This window comes from Zootoca vivipara, chromosome 7 (genome assembly GCF_963506605.1).
Source record: "Zootoca vivipara chromosome 7, rZooViv1.1, whole genome shotgun sequence".
Classification (NCBI taxonomy): Eukaryota; Metazoa; Chordata; class Lepidosauria; order Squamata; family Lacertidae; genus Zootoca; species Zootoca vivipara.
Genome location: NC_083282.1, coordinates 43533297 through 43551918, shown reverse-complemented (window position 1 = coordinate 43551918; position 18622 = coordinate 43533297).

The following is an 18622-nucleotide window of genomic DNA, read 5'->3' as shown; positions in this document are numbered from 1 at the left end:
CTTGACTACTGTAATTCTCTCTACGCGGGGCTGCCCTTGAAGCTGTCCCAGAAACTCCAGCGGGTGCAGAATGCTGCAGCGAGGCTCCTCACGGGGTCCCTGCCATGGGAGCATATTCATCCCATGCTTTTCCAGCTGCACTGGCTCCCGGTGGAGTACAGGGTCAGATTTAAGGTGCTGGTTTTGACCTTTAAAGCCCTTCGCAGCCTAGGACTCTCGTACCTATGGGACTGCCTCTCCTGGTATGCCCCGTAGAGGACCTTAAGGTCTATAAATAGCAACACCCTAGAGGTCTCGGGCCCTAAGGAAGTCAGATTAGCCTCAACCAGAGCTAAGGCCTTTTCAACACTGGCTCCGACCTGGTGGAATGCTCTGTCTCCTGAGACCAGGGCCCTGCGGGATCTGATTTCTTTCTGCAGGGCCTGTAAGACAGGGCCTGTTCCGCCTGGTCTTTGGCCTGGAACCAACTTGACCCCCTCCCCCTCTTTCCTTTTGTGACGGAACTCATATTTGGGGACTTCCCTGGCTTTTTTTCTGGCCCATGTAGGACCAGTCTGGATAGTTGGCCTGGTGAAGATTTGGCATTTTCTTCCCCAAATAATTTTTGATTTGAGTTTCTATTGAAATGAGGCTGCATTTTAATGTTGTATTTAATCTTGTTTTTAAGCTGTATTTTATTCAATTGTTTTATATCTGGTGTTAGCCGCCCTGAGCCCAGTCTTGGCTGGGGAGGGCGGGGTATAAATATATTATTATTATTATTATTAGTAGTAGTAGTAGTAGTAGTATATATAAAAATGTATTCTTCTAAATAAAGCTATATTAATTAATTTAAAGTTGTGGTTTTTTTAAAAAAATAAAACCCTAAACTTCCCTTAATCTAAACAGATTTCAGCGCAGTGTATAATAACAACATACAAAAGGCAAAACACATCCCACAAAGATAAAACCTACAAGGCAATAGCTAAAAACCACTAAGTAGAACAAAGACAAATGTAGTCCCTTTAAAATGCTTGGGCAAATAAGTTGTAACCTTTTGTCAGAAAGATTGCCGACACCATCTGAGTCTCTCTAGGGAGAGTTTTCCGAAGTCATGGCACAACCACAAAAAGGCCATTTCTTTCATGTAAACATAATGCACTTCTGTAAGTGATCACACCTGCAAAAGGTCCTCCACTGAAGATCTTAATACACAGGCAGGACAATATGGGAGGAGGTGTTGCTTTGGCTATTTTAATTATATCCCACCCTCCCCGGCCAGAACCGGGCTCAGGGCAGCTAACATCAAAATATATAATACATTAAGACATAAAATTCAGCAATCGACTAAAAGACAACTTAAAATCGGATTAAGATCAAAATAAGATCAGAGGGCTGCCTGCAAATTATACCTATAGGGGTTAGGAACCTTAAAGACTCACCAGGCTCAACTATTTGTATGAGCCATTGGGAAGAGTTAGAGAAGCCACTTATATGCAGGGTCTTGACCCAAAGCCACAAATTTCCCAATGTTGATACATTCCATAGGAAGCCACGGTCAATTTAGAGCTCTCTGGAGGACATTCCTATCTCAAACACATGTTTTGAAACAGATATTTGTAAATTCTGCTCATTGTATTTAGGGCATATACATGTTTAAAATGGAGTATATAAAACAGAACACAGACCAAAGATGAGGAAAAGGCATTAGAATCCATCTCTTCTGCAGCACAGAGAAACATGCAGAACTTGCTCATGTCCACTCTGAAACTGATAACATTATTGGTAAGTAGTCCTATTTACTAAGTTTCATTTCAGAACCCACAACACATGGACAGCTCCCCACTAGCTTAACTAAGGGCTTATCCACACTTACCCTTTGCCCTGCTCTTTCCAGGCACAGGTCTCTGCTTAAAAACTCAGTGTCTGAGTAGGAGTGTGTTTTTTTACCCTTGAACTTTCACTGTGAAAATCCACTCTTTAGCACTCAATTGGAGCAAACATCAATTTTGGTTTCTCATGGGTTGCTATTTGCTCTGATTTAGCTTTAAATAGCAAGTTTTCACAGGGAAAGCTCTGGAGCAAAAAGAAGAAGAAAGGGGCACTTAAGCATGGATCTTGAAAGTGCAGGCCATGCCCGGGAAGAGCAGAGGAATGAAGTGTGGCTACGCCCTCTCATGGTTCGGTTCATTAGGAGGCCTAAGGTTTCATCATCAAAACAATATGATGTGCATTCTGCTGTTGCATTTCTTTTTCTGCTTTCTCTCATGTCAGAAGGAAAAACACACATGAAACAAGCCATGAATAGTTGCTTGAGCGCCATTTTTGCCCAGGCATTTAAAGAACTACTAAAGCCATTTCTCTAAGCCAGGGGTAACTTTCCAGGTGCTGTGAACCACACCCAACAGCCATAGCTAGCATGCCAATAGTCAGGTATGATGAGAGCTGGAGTCAGCAACATCTGGAAGGCACAAACTGCTTGAAGCAGCTTTTTTTTCTGAGTGGAGATGGGTACAAGGGAGGGAAAATTTGCATTTGTGAGGCTGGCAGCTTTTATATTTTATTTTGGGTGCATATGAATAGTGTGGCCTGCATGAAAACACCTCACCTTCATTCTTCCTTAATGGCAAAACACTGCAGAATGAAATGCTGCTATAGATGTAACCGCAAACTGATGTTGTGTGCTGGGAAGGAGAAACCTGGAAAGTAAGGGAGAAAGGACCTTCTAAAGCAGCAGGTCTATTTGGCATTTCAAACATTTTCCCAACATGAATATGATTTCCTTGATAGAAGTCTTGCTTCCTATTTTATTTTATGTATGATGTTTATATATCAACCCTCATCAAAGTTGATTCCAAGACAGTTCACAACAATAACACTTAAAAAAGAAGCCTCTGAATACTAAATATGTGAAGCAATCTCCAGAGCACTGCAGAAGTTCACTACTGACTATTCTGCCCATTAAGACTCTGCTACCAGCTTAATCTTTCTATTTTATGTCTACAGGCTTCAATTTCCCTGCCAATTTCTCTTCCTAACTGACCCACAGTGCTTCTCACAGTCCAAATGAGCAGCAGTATTTCAGTTGGATCCCTGAAAACAATCAAAAATATCTTGTTGGAAATAAATGGTTGGTTGACACACAGCCATATTCTTTCCCTGGAACAATATATAAGATTTCATGGCACAGAATGACCGAGGGAGCCAGAGACATAAAACTGTAGTTTTCATTCTTCTTTACCCCTCTTTCTGTTTTTTCCGCCCCTTTGTTCTTTTCCTTCCTCCTTCCCCGGCCTCCATTTAACCCCTCAGGGTGGCATACGTGATCTAGGACAGCTCTGTCCCTTTAAGAACGAGCTTTTAAAAGTGCAGTCCAATCTCCTTCTATCCACTTGAACCTTGGATTAAAAATTTTTCCACCAATCCGGATTTCCAAACTCTTGACGATTCCACAGGGGCTTGTTTATGGAAGTATCCTTTAGAAAAACGGCTTATACTTTGAGATGAAGAGAACGCAGGGAGCTAATGTGAAGATTTAGGACTTTCTAGGAGGCTTGTGGTGCCTAAGCGTGGCTTGCTTGAGCAGTCTGAGGGTCCTTTTGCAGACTAAGAGGGATTAATCTCCCCTTAACCAGCAGGCCTATGCACACATTCATAAATATAACCGTCTCTCTCTAATCGCTTCACTCCATAATCCACAATGATTTCTTAGGAATTATCATTTTATCTCAGCTAAATAAACACATTCCTCATACTTTCCTGGGGGGCAAAAAAAAATATCTTCCCAAAGCTTTCCTTTTAAAACCGATAGCATGAAATTCAAGTTTTTCATTAAAACTTGGGAGTATGTAATAGAAATGCCATCCTTTGAAAGACAATAAACTTGAATGCCCCATTGCTTTAGCTTACTTATAGTCTGGGAAAACTTCCTGGGAGTTTTTCCTCTCGATTATACAGCTGAGCATCAAAAATGGCCCAGTTCCATTCCCAAGAAGCTCAAAATAAAGAAGAATTATTCGTAGTTTCCCCCTTGTCATTTGTCTTGTTCAAAACAATATGAAATTGGGGCATTCATTGCTGTTGTTACTTCATATCAGAACAGACACCAGAGCTGTTTTGCCAGCTACAACCCCTTTTCGACAGGATGACTTAGCCGCTGTACTTTTTTTTTTTTGCTTTTGTTACTTTCAGACTATTACAGCACACTCTACATAGGGTTATCCTTAAAGATGACTCAGAAATTAAAAGCAGAAGTTGCTAGGAAAAAAATACAGGGCTATTGTTCTCATGCTCTACTTTGTGGCTTTCCATAGGCATCTGGCTGGCCACAAGTTGCTGGACCAGATGAGACTTTGGTTTGATCCAGCAGGCTCTCCTTATGTCCTTATGTTACCAGTCCTGTAACCAGCCTAGGTAGCGGTCATAATACTGTGGGCCATTGGTCTACACACCCAAGAAATAAGGATGTAATGCTTTCCTTATTGCCATGTTCCTCTTCTGTTGCTCTTCTTTGCTGTAGGTTCATCTGGGCCAGGAATTTGCAAACTGAATTATGTAGAACTATGGAGCTGTCACACATTTTCTGGGTCTTTTGTTGCTAAGGTTTATTTCTTTTTGTTCTCCAATAAATACCCACAATCAGAAAAACAAACAAACAGCTTAATCGACTAATCTCAGCAGCCCGATTTAATAGAATCTGAGGAATTAAAACACAGACCTAGGCTTTAAAATGCTGTTGCTAGCTGAGTGGCAGGAAGTGTTGCTTATAGAATCTGCTCTCAGTAATCCCATGTTAATTGTTAAAACGATGGAAAGCCATTGCACTAAAATGACCCCAGTCATAAGCAAAGGGGGGGGGAGTGAAATAAAGCAGACAGATGGGTCTCATCTCCCAACCTTCTGCTGTCCGTTTGCCTATAGGCATGCATTGGGGAACAAAAGGGAAGATTGCATACAAAGCCTGATGCCACTTTTGCTCTTTTTAAGTTTGCTCCATGTTTTGTGGAAGCTCATGCCCCAGAATCTGTCCACCTACTCTTTTAGCAACTGAGCAGTTTCTCTCCACCAGTCTGAATCTTACTCCTGAGCTGCTTTGTATACAATGAAGTTCTGCATTTCCCCATTCTGGTGATGTTTTCCCTTTGGGGACAAAGAGGAAGAAATTTACAGGTACAGGTGCCAAATTGCAGACAAATACTTTTACACTTTTGTGGGAGAAGTATAAATAGACACTTTATTATTATTATTATTATTATTATTATTATTATTATTATTATTATTATTTGTTGTTGTTGTTGTTGTTGTTGTTGTTGTTGTTGTTGTTGTTAATATCCCTGCTTTCCCCAGACTGGGACTAAAGGTTGCTTACACAAATTAAAACAATATTATTATATGAACATATGTGTATAGGACAGGGTCCCCAAACTAAGGCCCAGGGACCTTCTAAATCCAGCCCGCAGACGGTCTGAGAATCACCATGTTTTTACATGAGTAGAATGTGTCCTTTTATTTAAAATGCATCTCTGGGTTATTTGTGAGGCCTGCCTGGTGTTTTTACATGAGTAGAATGTGTCCTTTTATTTAAAATGCATCTCTGGGTTATTTGTGGGGCATACGAATTCGTTCATTATTTTTCTTTCAAAATATAGTCCGGCCCCCCACAAGGTCTGAGGGACAGTGGACCAGCCCCCTGCTGAAAAAGTTTGCTGACCCCTAGTTTAGGACAACTAAAACTCTTAAATGCATATTAGTTTCATATGTTCAAAGAGTGGAGACCATGGGTTTATCTCTTGCACTTTCTTACTTGAAAAAAAATTAAGATATGGCCAAGTGGTGTGTATTCTTGGCTTGTACAATTTTTAAAATGTTCACCAACACACTGACCTTTCTGGTGCTGCTTTGTGCCTTCTGATAGGCTGCACAGAATGAGGCCACCTAGCTGCCTGCCAGTTCTGTAGAGCAGTGTAAGATCTTTTTTAAATAATGAAATTATACTTTAACATTTTTTTAAAAAAAACTTGCAGTTTTTCAGTGTGCTCTAGATGGTATTCAGCTATAGTTTACTCAGAACAGACTTACTGAAATTGTCCTAAGTGATGGAAAGATTTTGGAATCTAAACAACACTCCCTTTCAGGTACAGTTTGGCTGTCTTGACTTTCTGTTCTCCAAAACTCTTCATATCTATATGACAGGCAGTAATCCAACGAATTGTACAGCTTGATCTTAGCGAAGTGGAGGGGCCGCTGCTGCCTCTTCCTCTGACAGCTTCAGCAGTGGACAGTTGGCAACTATAGGAAGGCTGACTCTCAGAGCTGTATCCAGGCAGGATGGAGGGTTGCTTCAGCCATGGCACTTGGTAGCTAGGGAGAGGTTTGGGGGGGGGGAGGCCTCTGCTAACAGTGTATCCATGCACAGTTGAGGAGTGCCTGAGAATACCCTTAATAGTTTTTTTTCCCTCTGGGTGGTATTCAACTACATTTTGCAAAAGAATTAGTGCTAGTGCAAAGGGATTCTCCATTTCCCTCTCTTTGCATGCATCCCATGCTATCCCCAAATATGTTCTGTAAGGTTGGGGAGGAGAGAGAGAGATCATTTAATTGCACAAGGGGAAATATTTGCATTGACAGAATGATTTGCTTAGTGCAACATTGAGTACAACCATGAATCCTGTTTTAGGTAATCTGCATTTATATGCTAGTGTATTAAGGGACTACAATGGCTTGCAAATTCAACAATTATGTGATCAATTTACTTAAATATTACATCTTCATGGGCTGTGACTTGGTGCTAGTCATGACAGCTAAACATGATTTTCCTGGAGGATAGGAAGACAGGAGGTGGGCAGGTGTGGAGGACTCCCTGGTGCTGAATGGGGTAACTGTGCCCCTGAAGGACCAGGTGTGCAGCCTGGGAGTCATTCTGGACTCACAGCTGTCCATGGAGGCGCAGGTCAATTCTGTGTCCAGGGCAGTTGTTTATCAGCTCCATCTGGTACGCAGGCTGAGACCCTACCTGCCTGCGGACTGTCTCGCCAGAGTGGTGCATGCTCTAGTTATCTCTCACTTGGACTACTGCAATGCGCTCTGTGTGGGGCTACCTTTGAAGGTGACCCGTAAACTACAACTAATCCAGAATGCGGCAGCTAGACTGGTGACTGGGAGCGACTGCCGACACCACGTAACACTGGTTTTGAAAGATCTACACTGGCTCTCAGTATATTTCCAAGCACAATTCAAAGTGTTGGTGCTGACCTTTGAAGCCCTAAATGGCCTCGGTCCAGTATACCTGAAGGAGCGTCTCCACCCCCATCATTCTGCCCGGACACTGAGGTCCAGTGCCAAGGGCCTTCTGGCGGTTCCCAGGTTACAGGCAACCAGGCAGAGGGCCTTCCCGGTAGTGGCGCCCACCCTGTGGAACGCCCTCCCACCAGATGTCAAAGAGAAAAACAACTACCAGACTTTTAGGAGACATCTGAAGGCAGCCCTGTTTAGGGAAGCTTTTAATGTTTAATAGATTATTGCATTTTTATTGGAATGCAATTCCATTTAATTGGAATCCAATTTTGTTGGAAGCCGCCCAGAGTGGCTGGGGAAACCTAGCCAGATGGGTGGGGTATAAATAATAATATATTATTATTATTATTATTATTATTATTATTATTATTATTATTATTTATTTACCTCATTTAGCCATGAGGTTCATATACTACTATTTCCAAGATCAGGGGACAGTATGCCTTTTAATAACATTTGCTGGGAAACAACAATGGAAAAGCTGTCATCCTCATGTACTGCTTGTGAGCTTCCAGAGGCAGCCGGCTGGCCACTGTGAGAAAGAGAATCCTGCACTATGAAGACCTTTGGTCTGATCCAGCAAGGTCCCTCTTATGTTCTTCATTTTGAAAAGCAGGGCACCTCTGATCACTGCAAAGAGGGGATGACACGCTCCATCACACCATGCTTGTGAATGTCTTTCATCCATGTGGTTGGGCCTTGTTAGCCAGAGTTGAAGACAAATTAGATCAGAGATGGTGAGCTGGTGGTCCTCCATACCCTTTTGGACTCCAATTCCCATCATTCCCAACTTGCATGCCCAATGGGTAGGGATGATGGGAGCTGTAGTCCAACCACATCTGAAGGATCACAGTTTCCCTCAACCCTGATGGGCTAGATGGACTTTGGATTGATGCAGTGAGGCAGTTCTTACGTTCTTAGATTAAAATAATCTCAGAATTAAGGTGGAAATGCCATTCTTCCCAACACTGGAAAACAGATGGAGGGGGAGGCCATCTGAGAACTTTTGAAATGCTAACATAAAAACATGTATTACATTGCCGAACAATCCAGAGACCGGATTTTCACATTTGGGTAAAATGGTTACACGCTACACTTCAAAAACGCACCCATTTTGGGAATTTCATAGTTTATTATGCACTATTAAGGTTGTGAGCTCCATGCACAGTTTTGATGCAAGGAAAACAGAACAATGACAGCTAAACAGATATAGCTAGCAGGCAAGCTTCAATAAATTCTAATTAAGTACAAACTCAATGCAAAGCAGCAAGCAGAGTGAGAAAATGGAAACTGCTAACTATTTCATTTAGCATAGTTTGAGGGTATATAAAGAATAATACAGAAACCATAGAACAATAGTATGTGCCATATGAAAAATATGGAAAAATGTGACAATGTATGACTCAGTTAAATGAAAACAAGGGCTTAGGCTCAACTAGCCTTAGGTTCAGATTGGTCAAATGCAAACCATCCGTGGCTTTGCTATGTTTTAATACTGTCCCTTGAGCAATTTCATCTGATAATCCTGTTATATTATTTTGTTGTGTTTTGATCACTGTTATTAGAGGAGCCCATCTGTGATTTTAATCCTCTCTTTCTTAATTAGCCCAGATGGCCAAGCACCAAGTGGAGCAATTCCCCAACAGGCTTTAAAAGCTACGAAACGATTCCTACCAGTAAATAAATTTTAGCACGAAGGAAGCCACTGTTTGTAAATGTATCCCGGCTAATGTTTTGCATGGAGTAATCAAGCTTAATTTGCAGCCCCTGCTGTGTGTCTGCAAGTGCCCTGGGGTAGTATTTAAAAATATGTATATTTCTCAAAGAGTGCTCTTTCATTGTTCTGAAAGAGTATAGGCATGCTTCATTGGGGCTTCCTTTCAAGTAACCATACAGAGATGCAGGTTGCATGATAGTGGAAGGAAGAACATTTAATGGTCAAATGGGCCATTGCAAAGCATGTGGTAGCAGGCAGTCCTAGGATCCATTAAGGTCACTCATGGAAGAGCCTTTCTGGTGGTGACCCCACAGCTGTGACCCCAGAGAATAATCTCCCCAATGAGCTGTTTCATGCCATTACAATATATTCATTTCAGGGACAGGGGAAGATGCACCTCTTTCATCATCATCATCACCATCATCATCATCATCACCATAATTTATTATTTATACCCCGCCCATCTGGCTGGGTTTCCCCAGCCACTCTGGGCGGCTTCCAACAGAAATATAAAATACAATCATTTATTAAAAATTAAAAGCTTCCCTAAACAGGGCTGCCTTCAGATGTCCCCTAAAAGTCTGGTAGTTGTTTTTCAATAATAATAATGTATTAGGCTTGCAGGGGTGGAGAAGTGTGATTCACCATAGCTGCCAAGTTTTCCCTTTTCTCGCGAGGAAGCCTATTCAGCATAAGGGAAAATCCCTTAAAAAAAAGGGATAACTTGGCAGCTATGAGTGTGATGAGTAAAGTCAGCTTTATGTACCGTGTTTCTCATATTATAAGACATGTCTTATATTTATTTTTTCCTCAAAAAAACCCACTATGGCTTATTTTCAAGGGATGTTTTATTTTTTTCCTCCTCCTCCTCCTGCCGCGGCCAGCATTGCTGCTGCACCTATCACTATGTCTTATTTTCGGGGTATGGCTTATATTCCTTGAATGCTTAGAAATCCTGCTATGGCTTATTTTATGGGTATGTCTTAAAATATGAGAAATAGGGTATAAGCACAGTTACTATATTAATTATGCAGCTGTCTTATATAAATTGATCTTAATGCGTGTATAATTACGTTGCATTGTGATTATTATTTTTATGTACATGGCTCTTGATACTTGGAGCACCTTAGTAAATAAATCAATAAAATAAATGAATAGCTGCACTGCCTGTTGAGTGGTGTTCATTCCCCACGAGATGCCTACTGTACTCCAACACACTATTGGGATTTAAACACCCTATTGGGATTTCAAGTTACATTACCTGGCTATGATTGGATAGCTCACTCTGCTTCTTGCCTGGAAATATGGAGGCTCTGAGCAATATAGTTTCTTTTCATATAACAAACAATGTCATGTCCAGCTGTTGTCTTTTCACTTTTGGGGAGTGACACAGCTTGGAAGACAAATTCAAATGTATTCAGACAATGCAAGATGTGTAGGGGGGGGTGTCTCAAAAGCCAAAGGAGGAGTTGATCACAATTTCCAGTGATCGAGAACAAATTCTTAATCTGCATGACATGTCACTCCTTCCCATTTTTAACAGAAGTGAAATCAAGTATGCAAAATATGCACATTTTATCATTTATATGCATTCCATAATTCAATTTTTCTTGGGATTAACAATGGGTTCCCTCAGTGCAGTTTGTGTGTGTGTGTGCTTTGATTAGTACAGACTATGTATAGCTCCACATATATATTCTTCCATATATATATGAATTTCCCTTTGGTGCAGATGTAATGATGAAACTACTGAGAATGTGCAGTTCAAACGCTTAGCCAAGAAAGCAACATGAAGGTTTGCCCCTTCTGTGGAAGCTTCTTACACTTCTGATTCAGTGCTTTGCCAAGCTAAAAGGTTTGGGTTGAGGTAGAAGAGCTATGATAAAACTGACATGGTAAAATGTGGAGCAATTCCATGCTGACATTTTGCTCCAGGGTATATAGGTGAGCATCTGCTGGCCTTGCTATGGTACCTTCCCCCCAGCTACTGAAAAATGGGGAAACTGCAGCCCTCCGGATGATGTTCAGCATGGCCAAAAAGTCAAAGATAAAGGGAGGCGCATTTCAGCAACATCTGGAGGCTACAGGTTCCCCCAACTCTACCCTACAGGCTTTCATCTGGACCCTTATGACAAGCCACTGTACAATCTATCCCCTTATGAAATTTATTGAATCCTCATGCACTGAGGATGTGGTGGGGTGGGATAGCTGTCCATTATCTTTTTTTAAAAAATCAATGAAGGGGAAAAGAGAGAATGAAAAAGCAAAGAACACACTGCATAACCCCATACGTATAGTTTATGGGCTAAAGATGATTTGTGAATGATGCAGGACTACGTCTTTGAGCGGAAACCTCCGGATTACTCCAGTCTAACAAGAGATCACCTACTGAGATTTAAGACACAACAGTCCAACTTAACTAATGATTTTTTAAAGCTTTCCCTGGTTGCGTCAAGGTCAGGGGAGTTATTGCTGGCCAGATGGCTACGTTAGTCTCTCACTTATCCTCTCACCCTGGCTCAAGCCTGTACTCTAAATAGTATAATCCTAATCACAAAATAGATCATTTTAATGCAGTGATATTTAGCTAAAGTAGAAAAATGGGCTTTAAAGGAAACAAGAAAGGCATGTTTCCTTTTGTGTGGAAAAGAATAGAAACTACTCTTTACTGACAACAGAGAATGATTTTTAGACGTACTCAGAATGCAGACCATTGCTAGATATTCAAAAAGCTCAGAATGCAGGTCCGAGACACAAATTTGAATATAATTTACATCAGCTAATTTTATGCAAATGTCGGTCTGTGAGCAAATTAAGAGAGTGGGTGACTGGGGTCACAGCACTGTATTCGGCTGCTTGATGTCATGGACTGGTTGGATGTAGAGGAATGGTGGGAGGAAAGCTGGAGAAGCCACAAGGGAAGTAGGCTCAGATCCTAGGGATTGGTGATGGGATGACAATGATTGGTCAGAGGGAGAAGAGGGGAAAGACTGGGAGGAGGAAGAGTTTTTGGTAATGTTGTGGATAGTAGGAAAGAATATTTTGATTAAATATTATCCTTCCTCACTCACGCTAGTGAGTCGGTAGCAGAGTACACCCCCCCCCAATATATTGCTGGAAGCTAGTTGATAGATTCGTTTGAATCTCTTTACTTAAGCAATCCAGTCTGAATGTCCAGATTGGGTTTGTTCCTGGTAAATCCCCTTTGTTCCCTCTTAAAACACAAAAGACACAACAGTCTTCTTTTAAAAGTAATGATAAGTTTACTTACATTCAGTTCACAGTAGGTTCCCTGAAGGCAGGCTTTAGCTTGTAGCTACAAAAAAGAGCCTGAGTTCATCCCATATAGGAATGAGCCCATGTGCTGCTGGCTGAGAGCCAGCAGACAGCAAAATCATCAAGAGTCACAAGAAAGTCAGAGGAAGGTGGCTGTGTGACTGGCCTTTTTACAGGGTCTCCCAGGGTCATGCCCATCTACCTGGTCACACGCAGGGGGAGGGTGCTCCAGACAGGTGTGACAGGAAGTCCTCCTAGCTGGAGTAACATCACCCTGTGTGTTTGCCACTCTGGGCAAACAGGAAGTGTTGTACTTGGTTGCTTATGTTACATCCCACAGGTGTCAGAAGCTGAAGGTGTAGTGAGCTGGGATAATCTGTGCCAGAGAGAAGTCCTGAATCAGAGGCAGAAGCTGAAGCAGGAGAGGAGGGAGGCCAAGAGGCAGAGATGAGTCTGGCTGGTGAAGAGGCATGAGTGTCTCCTACTTCTGCTGTGACAAACTCCTCTTCTACCTGGTCTTCCAGAACCGGAAGAGGCATGAAGAGGAAAGAGGAGAAGATAGCTGATTTTGCTGATAAAGCATTAAGTCCAATTTGCACTGTGCTATTTATTGTTGGCTGGCTCCTGTCACATGGCAGCTAACAGCCTTCTGAGCAAAGTACGGTACGGTAACTTATTTTAGATTTTTAAAGGGGGGATAGAAAGAGATCTGGAACTCAACATAAAAGACCAGTCTTCCCTCATCCATCCCAACAATGCACCTGGTCTCAATTCTTTTCTACTCTGACAAAAAATGGAAGCAGGTAACTTCTCCCTAATATCTTTATAAACGGCTTGAGGGCATCCTGAGCAAGAATGCAAATGACACCAAATTGGGAGGGGTTGCTAATACCCCAGAGGACAGGATCACACTTCAAAATGACCTTAACAGATTAGACAACTGGGCCAAAGCAAACAAGATGAATTTTAACAGGAAGAAATGTAAAGTACTACACTTGGGCAAAAAAAAGGAAAGGCACAAATACAGGATGGGTGACACCTGGCTTGAGAGCAGTACATGTGGAAAGGATTTAGGAGTCTTGATAGACCACAAACTTGACACGAGTCAACAGTGTGATGTAGCAGCTAAAAAAGCCAATGCAATTCTGGGCTGCATCAATAGGAGTATAACATCTAGATCAAAGGAAATAATAGTACCACTGTATTCTGCTCTGGTCAGACCTCAACTGGAGTACTGTGTCCAGTTCTGGGCACCACAGTTCAAGAAGGATACTGACAAGCTGGAACGTGTCCAGAGGAGGGCAACCAAAATGGTCAAAGGCCTGGAAACGATGCCTTATGAGGAACGGCTTATGGAGCTGGGCATGTTTAGCCTGGAGAAGAGAAGGTTAAGGGGTGATATGATAGCTATGTTCAAATATATTAAAGGATGCCATATAGAGGAGGGAGAAAGGTTGTTTTCTGCTGCTCCGGAGAAGCGGACATGGAGCAATGGATTCAAACTACAAGAAAGAAGATTCCATCTAAACATTAGGAAGAACTTCCTGACAGTAAGAGCTGTTCGACAGTGGAATTTGCTGCCAAGGAGTGTGGTGGAGTCTCCTTCTTTGGAGGTCTTTAAGCAGAGGCTTGACAGCCATCTGTCAGAAATGCTTTGATGGTGTTTCCTGCTTGGCAGGGGGTTGGACTGGATGACCCTTGTGGTCTCTTCCAACTCTATGATTCTAATATAACAGTAGAGCTGCGTACCTGTGTTTTGTAAATGGAAGATATGCTTATACAGTGGTACCTTGGGTTACAAACACCTCGGGTTACAAACACTTCGGGTTACAGACTCCGCTAACCCGAAAGTAGTACCTCGGGTTAAGAACTTTACTTCAGGATGAGAACAGAAATCGTGCAACAGCAGCGGGAGGCCCCTTTGGCTAAAGTGGTACCTCAGGTTAAGAACAGTTTCAGGTTAAGAACGGACCTCCAGAACGAATTAAGTACATAACCAGAGGTATCACTGTATAAAAAGTGGCCACAGAAGCAAAGGAGTTTCAAAGATTCCACATTTGTTGTGTTGGTAGGGTAGTGAGGGGGGAAGAGACCAAATGCAGATGCCTCATCTTTTAAAAAAACCTTTCCAGGTGTTTCTGAGCCCCCATTGGCTACCACCAACTAAGCCGATTTTGAATCGAGCTGAGAAGAGTTTGGCCATGATGTGCAACAATACACCTCTTAAATAGTATTGGTTTCTTCCCACCAAAAAGGGTTGCCATTAACTGACTGGGACATACAGGGTAGGAAGTGGCAATTTAGCAACCCAACTTTCCCCTGCAGAACAGAAGCAGTAGCATTAGAGACATGTCACTGTGTCCCTAAACTCTGCATTCTTGCCATATGGATCCATGGGAACTTGTCAAAGAGCAATTCCTTTAGGCACAATCATTTGAGGCGCTAAATCTTACCTTAACTTGTTTGGCTGATCCATCTTATATCAGATTATGTTTGTATTTATTGGGATTTGTGGCTGCATTATTGCCTCTGAGCCCATATGGATGGCTAATTTGTCAATTAGAGCAATGCAATGCAGATCACAGCAAAGGGGCTCTTAAATATCATTATCGGTTTCAAAACAGGGCTGACCTTGAGACACAAATTCATTTTGCCTGACAACCTTTTCTTCTTTTCCCTGTCGGATTACAGATATGTAAATTGCAGGAAGTCCTTGAATATTCATCTTAGGCAACACTGAAACTGTTTAGGCCTTGCTTGAAATGAAAAATGAATCTGGCTGTGTGCTAAGCTGTGCACAGTGGTGTAAAGAAACAGCACCCGTTGCTATTAATTCCACTTACATAATCGGAACCTACAGGACCATTTGTATTGTGATGCAGGGCTTATTTATATGATTGCTTATCCAGCTACTCCTTTATTTTCTTCAGTTTTTGGATTGGTAGACTTAATCAAAGGGTTAATCTAAGAAGCTAAGTTAAAAGTGATGGAAAGAGTCCCTTGATATTTAGGGGCACTTTCTCCCCTTAGGAACATAGGATGCTTCCTAATACCAGGTTGATGCTTTTTCTGCTGACCAAGTTATTCTCACCAAGCTGTAGCATCACAGTGTCCAGGAGGCCATGCTGCACCATCTTTCACTAAAGCAGGCATCCCCAAACTGCGGCCCTCCAGATGTTTTGGCCTACAACTCCCATGATCCCTAGCTAAAAGGACCAGTGGTCGGGGAAGATGGGAATTGTAGTCCAAAACATCTGGAGGGCCGAAGTTTGGGGGTGCCTGCACTAAAGCTTTGGAATATGGGTGTCCCAACACATGCCCCTCTGGCCCACCTTCCACACCAATAGACCCACTGTTTGACTGATGAGATTTGCAGATTACTGATAACTGCAATATTATTTCTTCAAATCCATTGTTCTAAGCCAGGCATCCCCAAACTGCAGCCCTCCAGATGTTTTGGCCTACAACTCCCATGATCCCTAGCTAACAGGATCAGTGGTCAGGGATGATGGGAATTGTAGTCCAAAACATCTGGAGGGCCGAAGTTTGGGGATGCCTGTTCTAAGCAACAGCAGCACTCCTTAAAGTTGCTAGGAAACTGCAACTGAGAGACAGACAAACACAACACTCCCTCATGCTATGGTGCAGGAACAGTGGTTGTATGAGTGCTATGACCCCTGATTGGATGGAGCTCATCATTACTTCCTCCATCCCTCCCCACCATAGTGGCACCATTTTAAATTATCTTGGCTGTTCCTCCCCATCATCTTTTGTGTGTTTATTATTCCTTTTCCCCACCTGGAGGCTGTACATTCATGTTTGTACAAAGCCAATGACATTATTTTCATGTGAAACAACTGTTGGTAACGAACCCCAAAAGGCTGTTTAAAACAGATGTTTGGTTGCTATGCTATCACTGGAGTTCAGCTTGCTCTAGCACCAGGGACCTAGGAATACTGAGACCCTTAAGTCTGATCTTAAGCCTGATTCTCAGTGCTGGACTTAGGTATAGGCTAAGTAGGCTGAAGCCTAGGGTCTCTAAATCTAGGGGGCCTTGCCAGCCTGCCCGCTCCCCAGCACGCAACCTTCCCTCTCCCAAAATTGCAAACTCAAGACTTCATGCGAGGGCAGGGCAACTTGGGCCTCTAAATCTAGGGGGCTTCACCAGCCTGCCCGCTCCCCAGCAGGCAACCTCTCCTCTCCCAAAATTGCAAACCCAAGACTTCATGCAAGGGCAGGGCAACTTGGGCCCAGCAACTATGAGACTCAGGGCTAGCCAGTGGGGCCCAATTTGAAGAAGTGGGGCCCAACTTTAGGTTTTTTATTTTTGTAGGGCCCCATTTCACAGCCAAAGTCCGCAAAATCTTATAAATAAATGCATCTAGATTGTCCTGGTGCAGGAGTGGCCCGCGGGGCGCAATTTGGTCAAATTGCTCCAATTGTCTTAAGGTCAGCCCCGATGAGACTATGTAGGGGTTGGACTGATCAAGCCCTGCACCTTCTAGGTCCCTGGTGTCACTATTCAGAGTACAGACTCAAGGACTTGTTATGGAAATAAAGGGGAGGACTTATTGGAAATCAGTTTTGTCACCTGTCCCCCCCCCCAGCCACTTTTTATTCACAGTTGCATAAGCATGGCAATAAACCTGTACGTTCAACCACTGAAATATACACCCAATATGTAGCAATGGAGATTTATGTTACTGCTTTATGAATGAACACTGTGTTTTATTAATGGACTCTGTATTTTTGGAATTACCTAAGAGGCACCAATAGGGAGCTCTAGAATCTGACACCTAACCAATTGGGTACTTCCAAACAGCGACCCCTTTTGCTGAAAGCAGGTAACCAGCAGGAAACGCTTCAGCTCAGCCTTTGCACTGTTGACTGAACACCCCCTGCAGGGCAGATAATGGAGAAAACTCATAAATTGTATCCCTTCTGGAATCCTGGCCAACTCTATTACGCTGGTGTAAACCCTGGTGCACCAGGAGCCCAGAATAGCAGCAAATAAAATCTGCTCATACGTCAGTGACTGATAAGACTTGTCAACCAGTTCTTTCAAAGTCTTCCTAAATTATAAAGCTCCAAAATACAGGCCAAAAGAGAGCAGGTCTGGGAAGAGTGAGCCATATAATGGGCACCACCAGTGAAAAGCAATGCTCCATGTAGCTCCTGCCCTGTCATTTGCTAGGGTGCCCACTTGCCCTCCTTCTTGACATGGAATGCTCTCTATTGGAGTCTCCAGGTCCAATATAAAGACCATAAGAAGGGAGAGCAGGGACCTTGAAGTTCCCAACAGCTGTTAGGCAAGCAAGCATAAAGGTTACCTTTGTCAGAGGACGCCTATGTCCTGGCCAGGCCTGCACCCAATCTTGTTTTTGTACAATCTTGTTTGTTCTCAGTAACCAAAATTATATTATCAACATATACAAGCAGAAAAGTTGTTTTCCTTCATTTGCAAGGAATCGTACAAAACAAAGTGGCACTAATAAAGAAAAGTTCCAGGGTGGCAACAGAAAGCAAACTAAAAATGCTTTCGCAGTTCATCAAAACTATCCAGCAATATCAAGTTATAGGAAAACTGGTGCTATTAACAGTAACCCTTCTAGTTGGTTAATTGATTTGGCAACTTCCATGCACATGATGTCTGATGCTAATCCCCCCCCAAAAGAGTTAAATGATAACTCATCAGAGGCAGCTACATTTGCAAATGGAAACAAAATATCTGTGAAAGGAAGAGGAGCAGCTATGCTCAAGTGTGTTGCAAGTAGAAATACTGTTTATAATGAAGGGAGAGCAGTAGTTGCTCGAATTAAGAAAAAGAATAATAGAGTGCCTGGTATCTGGTGGGCAATCTCCTCCTTTATTTCCACACTGTGGCTGCAGACCAAATCACCTGTCAGGAGAGCTATGAGATTCAGATGAGGGTCATGTGCCTTGTCAATTCCAGCAGGTATATAACAGGAAGACCGGCCTGCGGCCTGCCCAGGCCTTATTTTAAGAATAACATTACAACTTGTAAAAAGAGATCTTGTGGATTATACCTGTGCTTGCACATCCACAGTATGTATTAGTGAAAGTGGAGTGAATTGCAAACACAACTTCATTACAAGGTTTTAAATGAAAGCACTCTAAGTGGGATGGAATACAAAAGAACAGACTGTCCTAGTTCCCCACGGTATCCCCATGTGCAATTTATAACTCCAAAGGAGAACTGGTATTGACTAAGACATCAAATCATGATTTGCCTTTTGACTAAATGTAGTTTTGCTCAAGGCCACCATAAAAAAGCTCTTCATCAGTTAGGCACTGGGTTCGTGAGCCATTGTCCATTTGAAGATTATCTCCTTGAGT